The following is a 20161-nucleotide window of genomic DNA, read 5'->3' as shown; positions in this document are numbered from 1 at the left end:
TACTTTCTTCCACCACATTCCCGAACCAGGGCAAGCCTCTCCACCTTGTTAGATTCCCCACGATTCCCTTACCTCCCGCTGTTCTACTGTAACCATTAAAAATCCTCTGCACCCAATATGTCTTTCTAGACTTGCAACATTAGCACTCCCATTTGCCTTACACCATCATCCATTTTGTCACTGAATCACTCACGTCCTCCAACCTATCACAGACTGCCTCCTTTTATTAATTTCCTTTCACCTTTATCCTGGCACTTTATATTCTTAAAAGCTGCTCAACACTAACAACTTCCAGTTCTGATGAAAGTTCGTTGAACTGAAACAATAACTCTACTCTCTCTCCACAGTTGATGCCTGACCTTTTGAGTGTGACCAGCACTTACCATTTGAAGTAAGTTCGATAGACAAAGTGTCTTTGAATTAATTATATAGCAGCCACACATACCCTGCCCTTACTTCCTTTAATCCGCTTTCAAAACTGTACGAGAAGAGTGTCCAGATCTTGAGAAACATCTGTGTGATTTATTGTTTAAGCTACCAGAGCACATCATCCAGTTTGTTACCTGTGAATTGCTCGCCCACCTTTTAGCAATGACAAATACAGGTCGAGTTTGACCGACTATGCTCCTTAGAAAAAAAAAACAGCAGCGAGCAACGCCCTGTGTAGACTGTTCCTTAATTCAAACAGTTTGCGTCACTCTCTATTTCAACTTTACATTGAAATAAAAATCTCCGAGGAGTTAAAATTACCAGACACTAGAATCATACACAACGATCCCAAGAAGAACTGAGAGAGTATACATCTTCTAATTAGATTCGCTCACAATTTTCGATCCTCCAAAGGACCGAGAGAGTTTTCTTTCTTAATTTCCTTCGTCGTTGGTTTGGACATAACGGATATGATGTGGCTGTTGCTGTCGTAACCGAGCTTGCAACACAGATATCATGTTAATCAAGCTGTTACTAAAGGAACGAATAATCTTCTTCATCTTCATAGGCAGTCCCTCGGAACCGAGGATGACTTGCTTCCACATTAAAAATGGGGTCACAGGTGACTGATGAGTCCAATGCAGGACCTACAGTCTCTGTCACAGGTGGGGCAGATGGTGGTAGAAGGGGCAGGTGGGTGGGGTGCTTGGGTTGACGTGCGCTCCTTCCGCTGTTGGAGCTTGGCTTCTGCTTGCTCCCGACAAAGAGACTGGAGCTGTTCGTCACCTTCCCGGATGCTTCTCCTCCACTTTTGCTCTGTTCTTCGGCCAGGGATTCCCAGGTGTCGTTGGGGATGTTACAATTTTTCAAGAAGGCTTTGAGGGTGTCACTGAAGCGTTTCCTCTGCCCACCTGGGGCTCTCTTGCCATGCCGGAGCTCCGAGTAGAGCGCTTATTTTGAAAGTCTGGTATCGGGCATGCAGACAATGTGACCCATCCATCGGAGCTGATCAAGCGTGGTCAAAGCTTCGATGCTGGGGATGTTGGCCTGAGCGAGAATACTGCCATTGGTGCGCCTATCCTGCCAAAGGATTTGCAGGATCTTGCGGAGGCAGCATTGGTGGTACCTCTCCAGTGTTTTGAGGTGCCTCCTGTACAAGGTCCATGTCTCTGAGGCATACAGCAGGGCGGGTATCACTGCTGATTTGTAGACCATGAGCTTATTGCTGGGTTTGAGGTCCTCGTCTTCAAACACTGTCTTCCTGACCTGTCAGCACATACAATTACTACACACTCATTCTGAACATGAATTTGTCATGTTACACCAGTGTCTGTGTGTGTGTGTATATATAATATATTGAGTTACGAGGAGAGATTACACAAATAAGGCATGTATTTCATAAAATTTAGAAGGTGAGGGGTTGATCTGTTCGATATTTTCAAGAAAGTAAGGGTAACAGATAAGATAGATAGAGATAAACTATTTCCGTTTGTTAGGGATTCCTGGACTAGGTGGCAAAGTCTTAAAATTAGAGCCAGAACTATCAGGAGTGAAAATATGAAATTCCAAAATTATACACACAAATGATGGTCGAAGATTGAAACTCTCTCTCGCAAATGACAATTCTTGCTAGATCAATTGCTAATTTAAAATCGGAGAATGATAGCTTTCCGTTAACCAATGGAATTAATGGATATGGGCCAAAGGCGGGTTTGTGGAATTAGATCACAGATTTACCATGATCTCAATGAATGGCAGAACAGGCTCGAGGGGCAGAATGGCCTCCTCCTTTTCCTATATATGTATATATAAGCCTGTAGCATATATTAAACAATGTATTGAAACAACCACCTACAATGGCAGTGCGTTTTAGGCAATCACATATAACTTACTGGCGCCTCTCTGAAGATCTTTCACTATTAAACATTTTGTTTCAATGATGAAGGACTGAAAACCCTAATTTAAAAAAACAGAGACTGTTTTAGGATCGCAGAGAGAAGCTCAGAAGGATTAATTTCTATTCCAGATTATGTTAAATGTATGTTGACGTTATCTTAATATATTTGCTTATACATGTACATATTATTACATTTAATTGCTAAACACACAACAATCCTGTTTAATTTTCAGTACAACAATAAGATTACTCGCTACATTATTCAAAGTGCAGATTTGTTTAAATATTAGCTTCACCTACTGTAGCCTATCTGCAGCCAGTGCAGTATTTAGGAGGAAGCAATGTTTATCACCCATGGACAGTGAACAAATCACTTCACACATATTTCATCTCTGATAATGACACACTGTATTATTCCAACGACATGCAGCAAACAATTTGGTTAATCAGAAGTATTTTGTGTACTTTTCAGAGACATATTACAAATTGTTGTATATCTATATATATAAATCGGTCGATCTGTCTGTCTGTCCTTCTGTCTGTCCTTCTGTCTGTCTGTCTGTCCTCACATGTGCGTCCGTCGGGCTATGCGCTCGAAAGTTACAGAGCGTACCTACGCGTGCGTTACGTCGAAAGAAAGTTTACCTTTCCAAAACGGTCTTAAGCGTATTTATGTTTCGGCCGCGCTAAAATCGCGCCCGCGGTATCCGAAAAACCTTCAACTTTCCGCTCATTAGCATCTCATTATCTGCTCATTAGCGACAGAGTGACCTCGAGGTCGACCAATCGTACGCAGGGTTGCTGCCGCGTGTGACCGGGCCCTCCTACGGTCGAGTGACGGGACGATTGACCAATCCTACGCTTTGGTGACCTGACGGTCGACCAATCGGTGCGTGTCTGGGTGGGCCTTATCGTTCTGAACCGAGGTGAGTCACCGCCATCTTGATTCCAAACTTTTCCTTTCTTTTTACCGCTTTCTGCGTCTTTAAAAAAAAACGTTGCTTTTAAAACACATTTTGTTATTAAAAAAAAATATTTAGAAAGTTATTAACTTATCTAATCTCATTAATTTTCCTACCTTTCCCCATTTTTCCAGGTAGGCCTCGAAGCCTCGGCATCTCCTCCGCACCCACGCCCAAGCTAGGCACCTCCCGGCCCCACTCGAAGGCTGCAGGGGCGGGCCTCAGCCCAGCGCCGCTACCTTACTAATGGGTGCACGCGCAGCAGGAGCAGCTGAGATGCAGCGTCTCTCTCTCTATTCCCCGCTCGGCTCGGGCGGGGGGCGGGGCTATCGGGAGTGCTGATCTCGGGCGGGGCTTAGGGTTAACCTGGCAACCGGGCCCGCCGGCCGTCTCTCAGCCGCAATCGGCGATCTTCAAGCCAGCTCGGGAGGGAAGGGCCATGTCAGTGCGTGGGGAAGCACGGAGCTCCGTGGAGCCATCGTCGGCGCTGGGCTCGGGTGCTTTGTGGCCTGCGGCCGAACAGCGGCTGCGGACCTCCTGCTGACCGGGGCGCTGGACTCGGCTGGGACATGTCTTTGTGAGGAGGGGAGAGAGAGAGAGAGGGAGGAGAGGAGAGGAGGGGAGATAGAGAGAGGGTGGGGGGAGGGGAGAGAGAGGGTGGGGGGAGGGGAGAGAGAGAGAGGGTGGGGGGAGGGGAGAGAGAGAAGGGTGGGGGGAGGGGAGAGAGAGGAGGGTGTGGGGAGGGGAGAGAGAGGAGGGTGGGGGGAGGGGTGAGAGAGGAGGGTGGGAGGAGGGGAAAGAAAGATGGTGGGGGGAGGGGAAAGAGAGAGGGTGGGGGGAGCGGAGAGAGAGGAGGGTGGGGGGAGGGGAGAGAGAGGAGGGTGGGGGGAGCATAGAGAGAGGAGGGTGGGGGGAGGGGAGAGAGAGGAGAGTGGGGGGAGGGGAGTGAGAGGAGGGTGCGGGGAGGGGAGCGAGAGAGGGTGGGGAGAGGGGGGGTGCGAGAGAGGGTGGGAGGGCAGGGAGAGGGACAGAGGGGGGCAGAGGTAGAGAGGTGAGGGGAGAGGGAGAGAGAGTAAAGCAGGGAGAGAAAGGGGGAGGGAGAGAGAGAGGGTGAGGAAGGGAGAGAGTGAAGGGGTGGGACAGGGAGGGAAAGAGTGAGGGGGTGGGAGAGCTTACCTTCTTCCTTCCTTCGCAGGGGTCCATCGGGCCACCTTTCCCCCCCATCATGCTCTCTCTTTCCCCCCCGTCACGCGCTCTCTCTTTCCCCCCCAGTCGCTCTCTCTCTTCCCCCCCTGTCGCTCTCTCTCTTCCCCCCCAGTTACTCTCTCTCTTCCCCCCCAGTCGCTCTCTCTCTCTCTTCCAACAACAACATGCCCTCGAAAAAGCCTCAGCACCGCCGGGCACTCCAGCTAGTATAAAATAAAACAGCACAGAATGTGGCCATCGTGCCTGTGCAGTCTCTTTGAAAGAACTAATCAGTTGACCCACTCCCCTGTTCTTTCACCAAAGCCCTGTAAATGTTTCATTTTCAACAATAAAATCACTTACCTTAAATTAACTGTGAAATCTGTTTCTATTTTCATTTCAAGCAATGAATTTCAGGTAATAATTAATCAGGTATTAAAAAAATACCCGCAACACCCCTCTTTTTTTGCCAATTACCATAGATGTGAATCCTCAGGTCACCGATCGCTAGCCAGTGGGAACCGTTTGTCCTGATTCAACCTATCAAAACCCTTTATAGTTATGATCATTTTAGGTTCTTCTCAGATACACGGTGCAGATTCTGGTATCTATTTCTCTCTTACACTCTCTCTCACTATAGATATAGAGAAAGAAAGAGACAGAGAGAGGCATTTAGACAAGCTTACATATATACAGGACAAGCATAAAATTAGACCGAAAAATGAATACTTTGCTGAACATGTAATGATTGATATCCAGAATACATAAGAACATAAGAACATAAGAAATAGGAGCAGGAGTAGGCCAATCGGCCCCTCGAGCCTGCTCCACCATTCAATAAGATCATGGCTGATCTGATCCTAACCTCAAACCTTTTATCAGTCTCCATCCCACCCGAACTCATGTGATCTCCCGGGAGAGGCGAAAAACCAGCTAAAAAACTCAATGGATATTTTGGGAGAAAAAATCTGGCAAATTCCTCTCCGACCCATCTAGGCGTTCGAAACTCTTCCAGGAGATCACTCTGTCCCTATATTTTCTACAGTTCTTACCTTCTGTAAAGGCGATCTCCACCCCAGACAGGAACAGGAATAAAACCATCTCCTGAAATCTAACACAGAATTAGAACACAAGAATTAGGAGCAGAACCAGGCTACACGGCCCCTGGGCCCGCTCCACTACCCACAGGGCCATGACCATTCCGAACCTGGACTCATATCCAATTTCCTGCCCGCTCCCCGTAACCCTTAATTCCCTTTACTTCCAGGAAACTATCTATTTCTGTTTTAAATTTATTTAATGATGTGGCTTCCACATGTTTCTGGGGCAGCAAATTCCACAAACCTACCACCCTCTGAGTGAAGAAGTTTCTCCTCATCTCAGTTTTGAATGAGCAGCCCCTTATTCTAAGATTATGCCCCCTAGTTCTAGTTTCACCCATCATTGGTAACATCCTCACTGCATCCACCCGATCAAGCCCCTTCACAATCTTATATGTTTCAATAACATCGCCTCTCATTCTTCTGAACTCCAATGAGTAGAGTCCCAATCTACTCAACCTCTCCTCATATGACCACCCCCTCATCCCCGGGATTAACCGAGTGAACCTTCTTTGTACTGACTCGAGAGCAAATATGTCTTTTCTTAAGTATGGACACCAAAACTGTATGCAGTATTCCAGGTGCGGCCTCACCAATACCTTGTATAACTGCAGCAATACCTCCCTGTTTTTATATTCTGTCCCCCTAGCAATAAAAGCCAACATTCCATTGGCCTTCTTGATCACTTGCTGCACCTGCATACTAACTTTTTGAGTTTCGTGAACCAGGACCCCCAGATCCTTTTGTACTACAGTACTTTCTATTTTCTTGCCATTAAGATAATAACTTGCTCTATGATTTTTCCTGCCAAAGTGCATAACCTCACACTTTCCAGTATTGTATCCCATCTGCCAAATCTTTGCCCACTTACTTAGACTGTCTATGTCACTTTGCAGGTTTTTTATGTCCTCCTCACTCACTACTTTCCCTCCCATCTTTGTATCATCTGCAAACTTTGATATGTTACACTCGGTCTCTTCCTCCAAATCATTAATATAGATTGTAAAGAGTTGGGGACCCAGCACTGACCCCTGCGGAACACCACTAGTTACTGATTGCCAGTCTGAGAATGAACCATTTATCCCAACTGTCTGCTTTCTGTTAGAGAGCCAATTCTCCACCCACGCCAGAATATTACCCCCAATCCCGTGATTTTTTATCTTGAGCAATAATCTTTTGTGTGGCACCTTGTCAAATGCCTTTTGGAAGTCCAAATACACTACATCCACTGGTTCTCCTTTATCCACCCTGTATGTTACTTCCTCAAAGAACTCAAGCAAATTTGTGAAACCATGCTGACTTTGTCCTATTAAATTATGTTTATCCAAATGTCCCGTTACTGTCTCCTTAATAATGGACTCTAACATTTTACCAACCACAGATGTTAGGCTAACAGTTCTATAGTTTCCAGCCTTCTGCCTACTACCCTTTTTAAATAAGGGTGTTACATTAGCAGTTTTCCAATCTGCCGGGACCTTTGCTGAGTCCAGGGCGTTTTGGAAAATTATTACCAATGCATCAACAATCCCTACCGGCACTTCCTTCAAGATCGTAGGATGTAAGCCATCAGGTCCAGGGGATTTATTCGGCTTAACTCCCATTATTTTACCAAGTACCACTTCCTTAGTGATTTTAATCGTATTTAGCTCCTCTCCCCCTAGAGCCCCCTGTTTGTCCAGTGTTGGGATATTCTTAGTGTCCTCTACTGTAAAGACTGATACAAAATATTTGTTCAGCATTTTTGCCATCTCCATGTTTCCCACCATTAATTTCCCAGTCTCATCCTCTAAGGGACCAACAATTACGTTAGCCATCCTTTTTCTTTTTATATAACGATAGAAACTTTTGCTATCCGTTTTTATATTTTTTGCTCATTTACTTTCATAATCAATCTTCCCTTTCTTAATCAATCTTTTAGTTATTTTTTGCTGTCTTTTAAAGACCTCCCAATCTTCTATCCTCCCACTAGATTTGGCTACCTTATGTGCCCTGGTTTTTAGTCGGATACTATCATTAATTACTTTAATTAGCCACGGATGGCTATCTTTTCTTTTACACCATTTTTTCCTCAGTGGAATATATATTGTTTGGAAGTTGTAAAATAACTCCTTAAATGTACACCACTGATCATGTACCGTCTTACCCTTTAATCTATTTTCCCAGTCCACTCTAATCAATTCCGCTCTCATTCCTTCATCGTCTCCTTTATTCAAGCACAGAACGCTTGTTTGAGATCCAAACTTCTCACCCTCTACTTGAATATGGAATTCAACCATGTTATGGTCACTCAGTCCAAGGGGATCCTTTACTAGGACATTTTTAATTAATCCTGTCTCATTACACAGGACCAAATCTAAGGTTGTTTGCTCCCTGGTCGGTTCAGTTACATACTGCTCAAGAAACCCATTCCTAATACATTCAATGAACTCATCCTCAAGGCTGCTCTGCCCTATTTGATTTGTCCAGTTAAAATGATAGTTAAAATCCCCCATAATTATAGATGTTCCCTTATTACAAGCCTCAACTATTTCCTGATTAATACTCCATCCAACAAAGTTGCAACTGTTCGGAGGCCTACAGACTATGCCCACTAGTGTTTTTTCCCCTTATTATTCCTTATCTCTACCCAAACGGTTTCACTATCCTGCTCCTTTGACCCAATATCATTTCTCTGTATTCTAGTGATTCCTTCCTTTATTAACATAGCCACCCCACCTCCCCTCCCTTCCTGCCTGTCCTTCCTGATTCTTAAATAACCTGGTATGTTTAATTCCCAGTCATGGTCACCCTGCAGCCATGTTTCTGTAATGGCCACAAGATCATACCCATATGTAATTATTTGAGCCGTTAACTCATTCATAGTGTTACGAATGCTATGTGCATTCAGATGAAGAACTTTCAAATATGTTTTGTGACACTTAGTTCCTGTTTTTTCCGCTTTTACTACTTTACCTTTTACTCCATACCTTCTGTCCCTTCCTGACACATTCTGTTTTTTAATTTCCCCACTGCTACCTAAGTCTATGACCTTCTCCGTTGTCAATTCTATTATTTGCTCTCTAGAAACCTCCCCCCCCCCACTAATTAGTTTACAGCCCTCTCGACGGCCCTACTTATATGATTCACCAGGACTCTAGTCCCAGCACTGGCCAAGTGGAGTCTGTCCCAATGGAGCAGCTCCCTCCTGTCCCAGTACTGGTGCCAGTGTCCCAAGAAGCAAAACCCATTTCTCCCACACCAGTCTTTGAGTCACGCATTTATCTCTATAATTTTATTTATCCTAGCCATATTCACTCGTGGCCCAGGTAATAACCCAGAGATTATTACCCTTGAGGTTCTGTTATTGAATTTGACCCCTAGCTGCTCATACTCCTTTAACAGAACCGTCTTCCTTGTCCTATCTACATCGTTTGTACCAACATGGACCACGACAACTAGATCCTCCCCCTCCCACTCCAAGTTTCTCTCCAGTCCAGAGGAGATGTCCTTAACCCTGGCACCGGGCAGGCAACACAGCCTTCGGGACTCTCGCTCTCGGCTGCAAAGAACTCTATCTATCCCCCTAACGATACTATCCCCTACCAGTACAACATTTCTTTTAACTCCCCCCTCTTGAATGGCCCCCCGCTCCACGGTGCTGTGGCCAGGTTGCTCATCCTCCCCGCAGTCCCTGTTCCCATCCTCACAGGGAGTAAGTGCCTCGAACCTCTTGGACAAGTGCAAGGGCTGTGGCTCCTCCAACACTACCTCCTGGATCCCCGTACCTGCCTCACTTCTAGTCACATCATCCTGACCCTGGCCACGGACTACATCTGAATTAATTAATCTAATTGGTGTGAATACCTCGTGATACACAGAGTCCAGGTAACTCTCCCCCTCCCTGATGTGTCTCAGTGTTTGAAGCTCGGACTCCAGCTCTTCAACACGGAGCCGGAATTCCTCATGCAGCCAACACTTACTGCAAATGTGATCAGCGTGAGTATCAATGGTGTCCACCAGCTCCCAAATATTGCAGCAGCAACACATCACCTGATCTCCCATTCTATGTAATTAATTAAATTTATTAATATTATTCTTAAATACCCTCTGCCCCGATTCTAGATGGTGAATATCACACCTTAGAAACTATAAACCAAAGAGATTTAAGCTTAAAAAGGGAGAAATACTTACCAACCAATCACTTACCCGCTTTCTGGTGACGTCACACTTGGATTACTTTTTACCTCTCTCCTTCCCTCCGAGTTCCAAGACTGGAGATTGGTAAACCTACCTGGGTCTCTGGGGCCTTTATACAGCCGCTCAGTCCGCGATTCCCACCGATTCTTGCACTGAGGCCTTACCTGGTCTCTGGAGCCTTTATACAGCCGCTCAGACCGCGATTCCCGCCGATTCTCGCACTGAGTCCTTACCTGGTCTCTGGAGCCTTTATACAGCCGTTCAGCCCACGATTCCCGCCGATTCTCGCACTGAGGCCTTACCTGGGTCTCGGGAGCCTTTATACAGCCGCTCAGCCCGCGATTCTCGCCGATTCTCACACTGAGGCCTTACCTGGTCTCTGGGGCCGTTAGACAGCCGCTCAGCCCGCGATTCCCGCCGATTCTCGCACTGAGGCCTTACCTGGGTCTCGGGAGCCTTTATGCAGCTGCTCAGACCGCGATTCCCGGCGATTTTCGCTCTGAGGCCTTACCTGGTCTCTGGAGCCTTTATACAGCCGCTCAACCCGCGATTCCCCCTAATTATCGCACTAAGGCCTTACATAAGAACATAAGAACGTAAGAAATAGGAGCAGGGGTAGGCTGATTGGCCCCTCGAGCCTGCTCCACCATTCAATAAGATCATGGCTGATCTGATCCTAACCTTAAATCTTCTATCACTCTGCATCCACCCGAACCCATGTGATCTCCCGGGAGAGGCGAAAAACCAGATAAAGATCCAATGGCCAATTTGGGAGAAAAAAATCTGGGAAATTCCTCTCCGACCCAACTAGGCGATCGAAATTCTTCCAGGAGATCACTCTGTCCCTATATTTTCTACAGTACTTACCTTCTGTAAAGGCGATCTCCACCCCAGCCAGGAACAGGAATAAAACCAGCTCCTGAAATCTAACACAGAATTAGAACACAGTAGGAGCAGAACAAGGCTACACGGCCCCTGGGCCCACTCCACTACCCGCTCCACGGTGCTGTGTCCAATTTCCTGCCCGCTCCCCGTAACCCTTAATTCCCTTTACTTCTAGGAAACTATCTATCTCTGTTTTAAATTTATTTAATGATGTAGCTTCCACAGCTTTCTGGGGCAGCAAATTCCACAAACCTACCACCCTCTGAGTGAAGAAGTTTCTCCTCATCTCAGTTTTGAATGAGCAGCCCCTTATTTTAAGATTATGCCCCCTAGTTCTAGTTTCACCCATCATTGGGAACATCCTCACCGCATCCACCCGATCAAGCCCCTTCACAATCTTATATGTTTCAATAAGATCGCCTCTCATTCTTCTGAACTCCAATGAGTAGAGTCCCAATCTACTCAACCTCTCCTCATATGACCACCCCCTCATCCCCGGGATTAACCGAGTGAACCTTCTTTGTACTGACTCGAGAGCAAGTATGTCTTTTCTTAAGTATGGACACCAAAACTGTATGCCGTATTCCAGGTGCGGTCTCGCCAATACCTTGTACAACTGCAGCAATAACTCCCTGTTTTTATATTCCAGCCCCCTAGCAATAAAAGCCAACATTCCATTGGCCTTCTTAATCACTTGCTGCACCTGCATACTAACCTTTTGAGTTTCATGCACCAGGACCCCCAGATCCCTTTGTACTACAGTACTTTCCAGTTTCTTGCCATTAAGATAATATCTTGCTCTATGATTTTTCCTGCCAAAGTGCATAACCTCACACTTTCCAGTATTGTATTCCATCTGCCAAATCTCTGCCCACTTACTTAGCCTGTCTATGTCCCTCTGCAGGTTTTTTATGTCCTCCTCACTCAGCACTTTCCTCCCATCTTTGTATCATCTGCAAACTGTGATATGTTACACTCGGTCCCCACCTCCAAATCGTTAATATAGATTGTAAAGAGTTGGGGACACAGCCCTGACCCCTGCGGAACACCACTAGTTACTGGTTGCCAATCTGAGAACGAAACATTTATCCCAACTCTCTGCTTTCTGTTAGAGAGCCAATCCTCCACCCACGCCAGAATATTACCCCCAATCCCGTGATTTTTTATCTTGAGCAATAATCTTTTGTGTGGCACCTTGTCAAATGCCTTTTGGAAGTCTAAGTACACTACGTCCACTGGTTCCCCTTTATCCACACTGTATGTTACTTCCTCAAAAAACTCAAGCAAATTTGTCAAACATGACTTCCCCTTCATGAAACCATGCTGAGTTTGTCCTATTAAATTATGTTTATCCAAATGTCCCGTTACTGTCTCCTTTATAATGGACTCTAACATTTTACCAACCACAGATGTTAGGCTAACAGGTCTATAGTTTCCAGCCTTCTGCCTACTACCCTTTTTAAATAAGGGTGTTACATTAGCAGTTTTCCAATCTGCCGGGACCTTTGCTGAGTCCAGTGAGTTTTGGAAAATTATTACCAATGCATCAACAATCCCTACCGGTACGTCCCTCAAGACCCTAGGATGCAAGCCATCAGGTCCAGGGGATTTATCCGCCTTGAGTCCCATTATTTTACCAAGTACCACTTCCTTAGTGATTTTAATCGTATTTAGTTCCTCCCCCCCTAGAGCCCCCTGTTTGTCCAGTGTTGGGATATTCTTAGTGTCCTCTACTGTAAAGATTGATACAAAATAATTGTTCAGTGTTTTTGCCATCTCCATGTTTCCCACCATTAATTTCCCGGTCTCATCCTCTAAGGGACCAACATTTACTTTAGCCAACCTTCTTCTTTTTATATAACTACAGAAACTTTTACTGTCTGTTATTATAGTTTTTGCTAATTTACTTTCATAATCTATCTTCCCTTTCTTAATCAATCTTTTAGTTATTTTTTGCTGTCTTTTAAAGACCTCCCAATCTTCCATCCTCCCACTAGATTTGGCTACCTTATATGCCCTTGTTTTTAGTCGGATACTATCCTTAATTACTTTACTTAGCCACGGATGGCTATCTTTTCTTTTACACCCTTTTTTCCTCAGTGGAAAACATTTTTTTGGGAAGTTGTAAAATAACTCCTTAAATGTACACCACTGATCATGTACCGTCTTAACCTTTAATCTATTTTCCCAGTCCACTCTAATTAATTCCGCTCTCATACCTTCATAGTCTCCTTTATTCAAGCTCAGCATGCTTGTTTGAGATCCAACCTTCTCACCCTCTAATTGAATATGGAACTCCACCATGTTATGGTCACTCATTCCAAGGGGATCCTTTACTAGGACATTTTTAATCAATCCTGTCTCATTACGCAGGACCAAATCTAAGGTTGCTTGCCCCCTGGTCGGTTCAGTTACCTACTGCTCAAGAAACCCATCCCTAATACACTCAATGAACTCATCCTCAAGGCTGCTCTGCCCAATTTGATTTGTCCAGTTAATATGATCATTAAAATCCCCCATAATTATAGCTGTTCCCTTATTACAAGCCTCAAATATTTCCTGATTAATACTCCGTCCAACAGAGTTGCAACTGTTCGGAGGCCTATAGGCTACACCCACGAATGTTTTTTTCCCCTTATTATTCCTTATCTCCACCCAAACTGTTTCACTATCCTGCTCCTTTGACCCAATATCATTTCTCTGTATTATAGTGATTCCTTCCTTTATTAACATAGCCACCCCACCTCCTCTCCCTTCCTGCCTGTCCTTCCTGATTGTTAAATAACCTGGTATGTTTAATTCCCAGTCATGGTCACCCTGCAGCCATGTTTCTGTAATGGCCACAAGATCATACCCATATGTCATTATTTGTGCCATTAACTCATTCATTTTGTTACGAATGCTAAGTGCATTCAGATAAAGAACTTTCAAATATGTTTTGTAACACTTAGTTCCAGTTTTTTCCCTTTTTAGTACTTTACTTTTTACTCCATACCTTCTGTCCCTTCCTGACACATTCTGTTTTTTAATTCCCCCACTGCTACCTAAGTCTATGACCTTCTCTGTTGTCATTTCTATTATTTGCTCTCTAGAAACCTCCGCCCCACTAATTAGTTTAAAGCCCTCTCTACAGCCCTAGTTATATGATTCGCCAGGACTCTAGTCCCAGCACTGGCCAAGTGGAGTCCATCCCAACAGAAAAGCTCCCTCCTGTCCCAGTACTGGTGCCAGTGTCCCAAGAAGCAAAACTCATTTCTCCCACACCAGTCTTTGAGCCACGCATTTAACTCTTTAATTTTATTTATCCTAGCCAAATTCGCTCGTGGCTCAGGTAAAAACCCAGAGATTATTACCCTTGAGGTTCTGTTTTTTAATTTGACCCCTAGCTGCTCATACTCCTTTAACAGAACCGTCTTCCTTGTCCTATCTACGTCGTTTGTACCAACATGGACCACGACAACTGCATCCTCCCCCTCCCACTCCAAGTTTCTTTCCAGCCCAGAAGAGATGTCCTTAATCCTGGCACCGGGCAGGCAACACAGCCTTCGGTGCTCCCGCTCTTGACTGCAGAGAACCCTATCTAACCCCCTAATGATACTATCCCCTACCACTACAACATTTCTTTTTACTCCATCCACTTGAATGGCCCCCTGTACCACGGTGCTGTGGCCAGGTTGCTCATCCTCCCTGCAGTCCCCGTTCCTGCCCTTACAGGGAGTAAGAACCTCGATACTGCTGGACAAGAACAAGGGCTGCGTCTCCTTCAACACTACATCCTGGATCCCTGTACCTTCCTCACTCATAGTCACACCATCCTGTCCCTGACCACGGACTACATCTGCAGTAATTAACTTCATAGGTGTGACCATCTCCTGAAACATAGTGTCCAGGAACTTCTCCCCCTCCCTGATGTGTCGCAGTGTCTGAAGCTCGGTCTCAAGCTCCATAACATGGAACTTGAGTTCCTCTAGCAGCAAACACTTGTCGCAGATGTAATCACCGTGAGCCTCAATGGGGTTCACCGGCTCACACCCTCACCTCCCACTTATCCGAACTCTCCCACTTAGCAAAATTCCTGCAGCACTCAATGCACAAAGCACTCCGTGCACCGCACTAGGCCCTCCCCTTTTATACCCGGATTCTACGTCCGGTTTAAACTGCCCAAGAGTTTAAGAAACCCTTAAAAAATTAAACTTTCTTCAAATAATTGACTTCTTAAGACACTAAAATTCACAAAATACACTTAAATGATTTTTCTCCCACTTAGCAAAACTCCAGCAGCACTCAATTTGAACTTTGTGCAAAACTAGGGTCCTACTGGGGTAGGGAAGTGTCCCAATTTGCGGGTTGGACAACTTTTCCCCGAGAACAAGCCACAGAGCCTGTCTTTACAGGCTGTGAACTTGAACTTGTTTGGTAAGCGAACTCATGTTCTCTTACCCGGGTGGCTTTAAATGGGGAATTTTGGACTTGGACCTGCCTTTGGTCTGGAGCCAAAATTATCCCCTTTGTTCCTCCCTTGTCCCGGATTTCTGCTACTGGACCTGCTCTACAGGGGTCCCAGAACTCTCCTTCCCTGTTCCCTGGCTTAAACAGCTTACTCTGCCTAGGAATGGCTCCTCCCCCCCACACAAGGCACAGCAGTTTCCTGTGGACTTGAACCTACTGTGGGCTGAGGATTCCTATTCTCAGGCTCACTCCACACATAGGACCGTACCTCCATTGTCGGAGGGGGCACACTGGTCCTGGTCCCCGCCTGCCTAGCGGGACATGCTGGCTTTCACCTACCACCCCATTGACCACCCCTCCTTGCTGCCAGAGCTCCTCATGACTCGGAGCTTTGGGCTGCATTCTTGGGGTCTCTAATTCCCTAGCCAGCCTTTCCCTGGGTGTTGCCTCTGGGGTGATTTGATTTGGGCTGCCAGTAAAAGCCAGCTGACCTGCCTTCGGGCTGATCACGCAAATCATTCCCCTTGCTACCTTTAAAGCCATGTTAAGGCTTTCTATCTCTGCCCTACAGGGGCCATGATCTGCTTCACTAAACCTTTGGGCGCAGGCCAGCTTATAGGCTGCCTTTACTTCCCTAAACCATGCCTCCAGCTCCATTACTTCTGAGATGAGGCGGGCATTCTCTTCCTGCAGTCTCATCTCACTTTCCCTGGCCTCAGTGACTTCCTGCACCAGGCACTCTACAAATGCCTGGCATTTTTTAAACTGGAGCTCACGATTCTTGGACTCCTTAAGCTCCTTCTGCTCCCTCATCTCATCCTTCCGAAACCAGCCACCTATACCCCGATAGGTCAGCCTACACACTGCTGCTAAAATTTGCAGGGCTACCCACATACTGACAACGAGAGAAACAAGAGATGGTACTTTCTCCAGATCCAAACCACTCAGCAAATCAAAAACGGCCTGTAGTCCTGCCGTGGTCGCCATTTTGTAAGGGGGGCATCTTTAACTGGTTTAAGGTAATTCACCTGGTGTGCAGCCTTTGCCTGCAATCTGACCAATTTCCAATAAACTAATTTTAAAACAGCGGTTTCGTGTCGCTACCCCACCTTCCAGTTCTGACTGCAGGACTTATAATTAATGATATTAAAAACGGACACGTGGTTTGGATGAGAGGAAAATCAAGTTTTATTAACTAAAAGAAACTACAATCAAATTATAAAGTATACCACACAAACACAGTAATTAGAGTAAAATTGCTTAAATTGGGGATTGCAGGCGGTAAAAACGAGGCGTAAGTGACTACAATGTTAATTAAACAATCTTAGCAATATGCACTTAATTACCATCCTTTAACCCCTTAACTCCTTACTAGGTTGCTTTTCTGAGGAGTCAGAAACTCTGCTCACATGTGGTCCAGCGAAGTGAGAGAGAGAGAGAGAGGCTCACCTGTGGTCCCAGGAAGTAAAAAGAGAGCGATAGCTTCTCAGCAGCTATCTTATATACTCGGTGAGCCCCCTGCCCCCCGCTGCTGTTGCCTGGCTGGAAGATTCGCGCCCAAAAAGTTCCAACACACACAAGAGAAAAGGTGTGATTGGCTAACTCAAAGTGGTTGGACTGGGTTAGTGTGTCTGCACTGTGGGGCCGAAATGTTCCCGCCCACATCCGGAGTTTAACTGGGCTGAAACAAAAGGGAATGCAACAGCCCTATTGTCCAGAATGCTGGGTCATTAAAACCCATTCAATGCTTAAACTGTTCCCATTCAAGATCCGGTCCAATGTTTCAGTGTCTCCATTGTGTGCCTGAGTAGTTTGAATGGCTGTGTAAACAGAAGCAGTTACAATCGATTGTCCTGCGGTTGGTCTCAAGCAGTTGTAATCCCTTATGTCAATAAGCTACTTCAAGTGCTTCTGAGGGAACATCCCTTTGATTGGCAGTACTGACTCACAGCCACTGCATCCTCCCACCTTTTCACACAGACAACTCGAGCTGTTTTTTTTGTCCTTTGGCCATGCTTTCTCTGGCCATTTTAAAATCTTTTGTGATTGCCCAAACTCCAGAGAACGATTTTATTAATAAAGTACTGTCTCAAGGTGTGTGAATATTTTCCACAGAATTCCTCGACTCCTGTGTTGTCCACAATCTTTTCAGACCACGCTGCAATTTGCACAGTTTGAAACTCAAAGGGTAACATTTTAATCTTAAAATCCTGATGTTGAGACAATTCAGGTCACACAATTCTTCGTCCGCGATGTGGACCAATATTTTTCAATCTTCAGGGAAATAGGGGAAATTTTGCAACCCCTACATTCCCGCCTTTTGATACTCCCAAGATGCTTGTAGTATCAACTCGAAGGAGTGAGCAAAATTTTCAGGCCCGCTCACAAAGAATCATCCCCTGTATTTACCTAACAGCTATCTGCCACTGATCTCCGAACCATCTATTCCCTAAAATTCGAGAATAACCATGTTGCGGTAGGCATCCTACAGATACATTAGTTTACGATAAGGGGTCTCATACAACCACACACTTGTAAAATTATACAATATAATCCAGAATTACAAACGCTTGTTACATTATAACTTATTACAAAATGTTGCAATCTTAGTTACACAATGTAATCAAAATGATCTCAAGCACGGAGAGGGTACAACGCCTCTGCTCGACTTGGAACTATAAAACAAAATACAAAAAAATCATTAAACATGTGAAACAACATGCGTAAATAAACCCTGACCATCATGTGCCAATGATGGGTCGCAAAATTCGATTGGGTATTGCTCCTCCCACCTGGGCAGTAAATGTACCTCCCACCCCTCTTTGATTGTCTTAAACTTTAAAACAGGCAGAATGGATTTAAAAGGCATATGGGATACTTGCCTTCATTAGCCGAGGCATAGAATATAAGAGCAGGGAGGTTATGATGGAGCTGTACAAAACGCTGGTGAGGCCACAGCTGGAGTACTGTGTGCAGTTCTGGTCGCCTCACTATAGGAAGGATGTGATTGCTTTGGAGAGGGTGCAGAGAAGATTCACCAGGATGTTACCTGGGATGGAGCGCCTCAGCTATGAAGAGAGGCTGAACAGGCTGGAGTTGTTTTCCTTGGAGCAGAGAAGGCTGAGGGGGGACCTGATTGAGGTGTACAAAATAATGAGGGGCATAGATAGGGTAGATAAAGAGGAACTTTTCCCCTTAGTGGGGGGGTCAATAACAAGGGGGCATAGATTCAGGGTAAGGGGCAGGAGATTTAGAGGGGATTTGAGGAGGAACTTTTTCACCCAGAGGGTGGTTGGAATGTGGAACTCAATGCCTGAAAGGGTGGTGGAGGCAGGAACCCTCACAACATTCAAGAAGCATTTGGATGAGCACTTGAAATGCCATTGCATACAAGGCTATGGACCAAATGCTGGAAAATGGGATTAGACTGAACAGGGATGGATGGGCGGCGCAGACACGATGGGCCGAAGGGCCTCTTCCTGTGCTGTAAAACTCTATGACTCTATGACTCTATGAGACCAGCCTGCTCCACCAGCCCCAAACCGTTCCCTTGTCCTATTGTGGAGTTGGGGTTCCACTCATGTTTAAAATACCCATGGCACAGACCGAGACTGGGGAGTATGGGATCATGACTCCCAGTCCCTCCCCCTCCCGTCTTCCTTCGACTGGCTGCAGAAAATGATCGGTGCCTGTGTGGCGGCTCTCCCTGGCCCCATACTGAGACTTGGATCCCAGATCCGGCCACCCACTCATCCTTCCCAGCCACACTTACTCTCTTTGCCCGGGGGCCCCAGGGTGAGTTCCTCCCTCCCCGACCGCACCCACGCGACGCTTGGGTCTCCCCCTCCTCTATACGATCTTTCCTGGGCCATCACCACCCACCACCGAGGAACGCGTCCCGATCTGACAAGGGCCCTGCGCTTCCCCATCATGACTCCTTAACAGCGAGGTCTCCTGCAAGTGAACTTCAGTCAGGATGGTGCTGGGTTGGGGGCCGTGCCACACCCAGCGGGGGCCATCTCCTCCCCATAGGAGGAGTAGGCATGTCCCTCCGGACCCTATCCAGTTCTTCATGATGATCACTGCGGGGTCTCCTGGATTCGTCCAGTGGCGAGGTGATCCCCAACATTCCGTATCCGTATCTTCATTCGATGCCCAGCTGGGGCTGGGCGAACATGGCTGCTTCTTGGTCCAATCTCCTGCAAAACTTAAAAGGACATGCAGCCAGGTCTCACTGACCTGCTGACTTAGGTGGAGACATGGTCGGATCCATTGACCTCGGACCAAAATACAAGCATTTGGCACACATGTAAACTTAAACTGTTCAAACTTAAACTTAAAACTTGTTATGTCAACAAAACATAAAACACACATTAAAAGCACGCTACATTCACACCAAAGCTATAATACAAATGCCGCCCATCTCCGGACAGCCAGGCTAATATCTGGCACTTTTGCAGATTGCTGCTGGCTGCAGCGAAGCTGGACTGCTTCCTGTCTCTGCTCCCTCGCACCTTATGGCTGTTGATTGGGGAACTCTGCCCTTTGGCTTCTCCCCGGTTTGGGAGATTGCTCTTTGTGGCATGTACCCTGGTGACCACCTTTACTTGGGCTTGCGGGCCTGCTGAGACATTCTGAGGGGCGTCTCTGTGGGGGAAACTTTGGCTGGCGGACCCTGAGCCAGGCTCGCAGCTGTAGCTGGCTGGGAACCTTCTCCCCCATGTCCAAAACCTGTTACCAGCTAACCTGCAAGATTAATAGCTATACCTGCCCCCCGCAGGATCCCACATCATGGGGGGAACCATTCTAGAGGTTGGCAGGGATGCTGGGCCCTTTAAACAGGCGACTGCGCCTGCGCAAAGCCCCTCCCGTGAGTCCCTCGGCAGAGGCTGTGAAGCCTCTGTATTCAAGCAGGTGAGTGCGCCAGAGCAAACCTCCTGGAAAAGAGACACGCTGGTCCCACCGGCAACTGTGCTTGCACAAACCTCCTTTCCTGAGTTCCCCGGCAGAGGCTGTGAAACCTTTGTATTCAAGCTGGCGCCCGTGCCTGCGCAAGCCTCCTCCACTTTGTCCCACGG

This window comes from Somniosus microcephalus, unplaced genomic scaffold (assembly GCF_052327205.1).
Source record: "Somniosus microcephalus isolate GS21.2 unplaced genomic scaffold, FLI_Smic_1.0 unresolved_chr9, whole genome shotgun sequence".
Taxonomy (NCBI): Eukaryota; Metazoa; Chordata; class Chondrichthyes; order Squaliformes; family Somniosidae; genus Somniosus; species Somniosus microcephalus.
Note: the sequence above shows the minus strand (reverse complement) of the source record.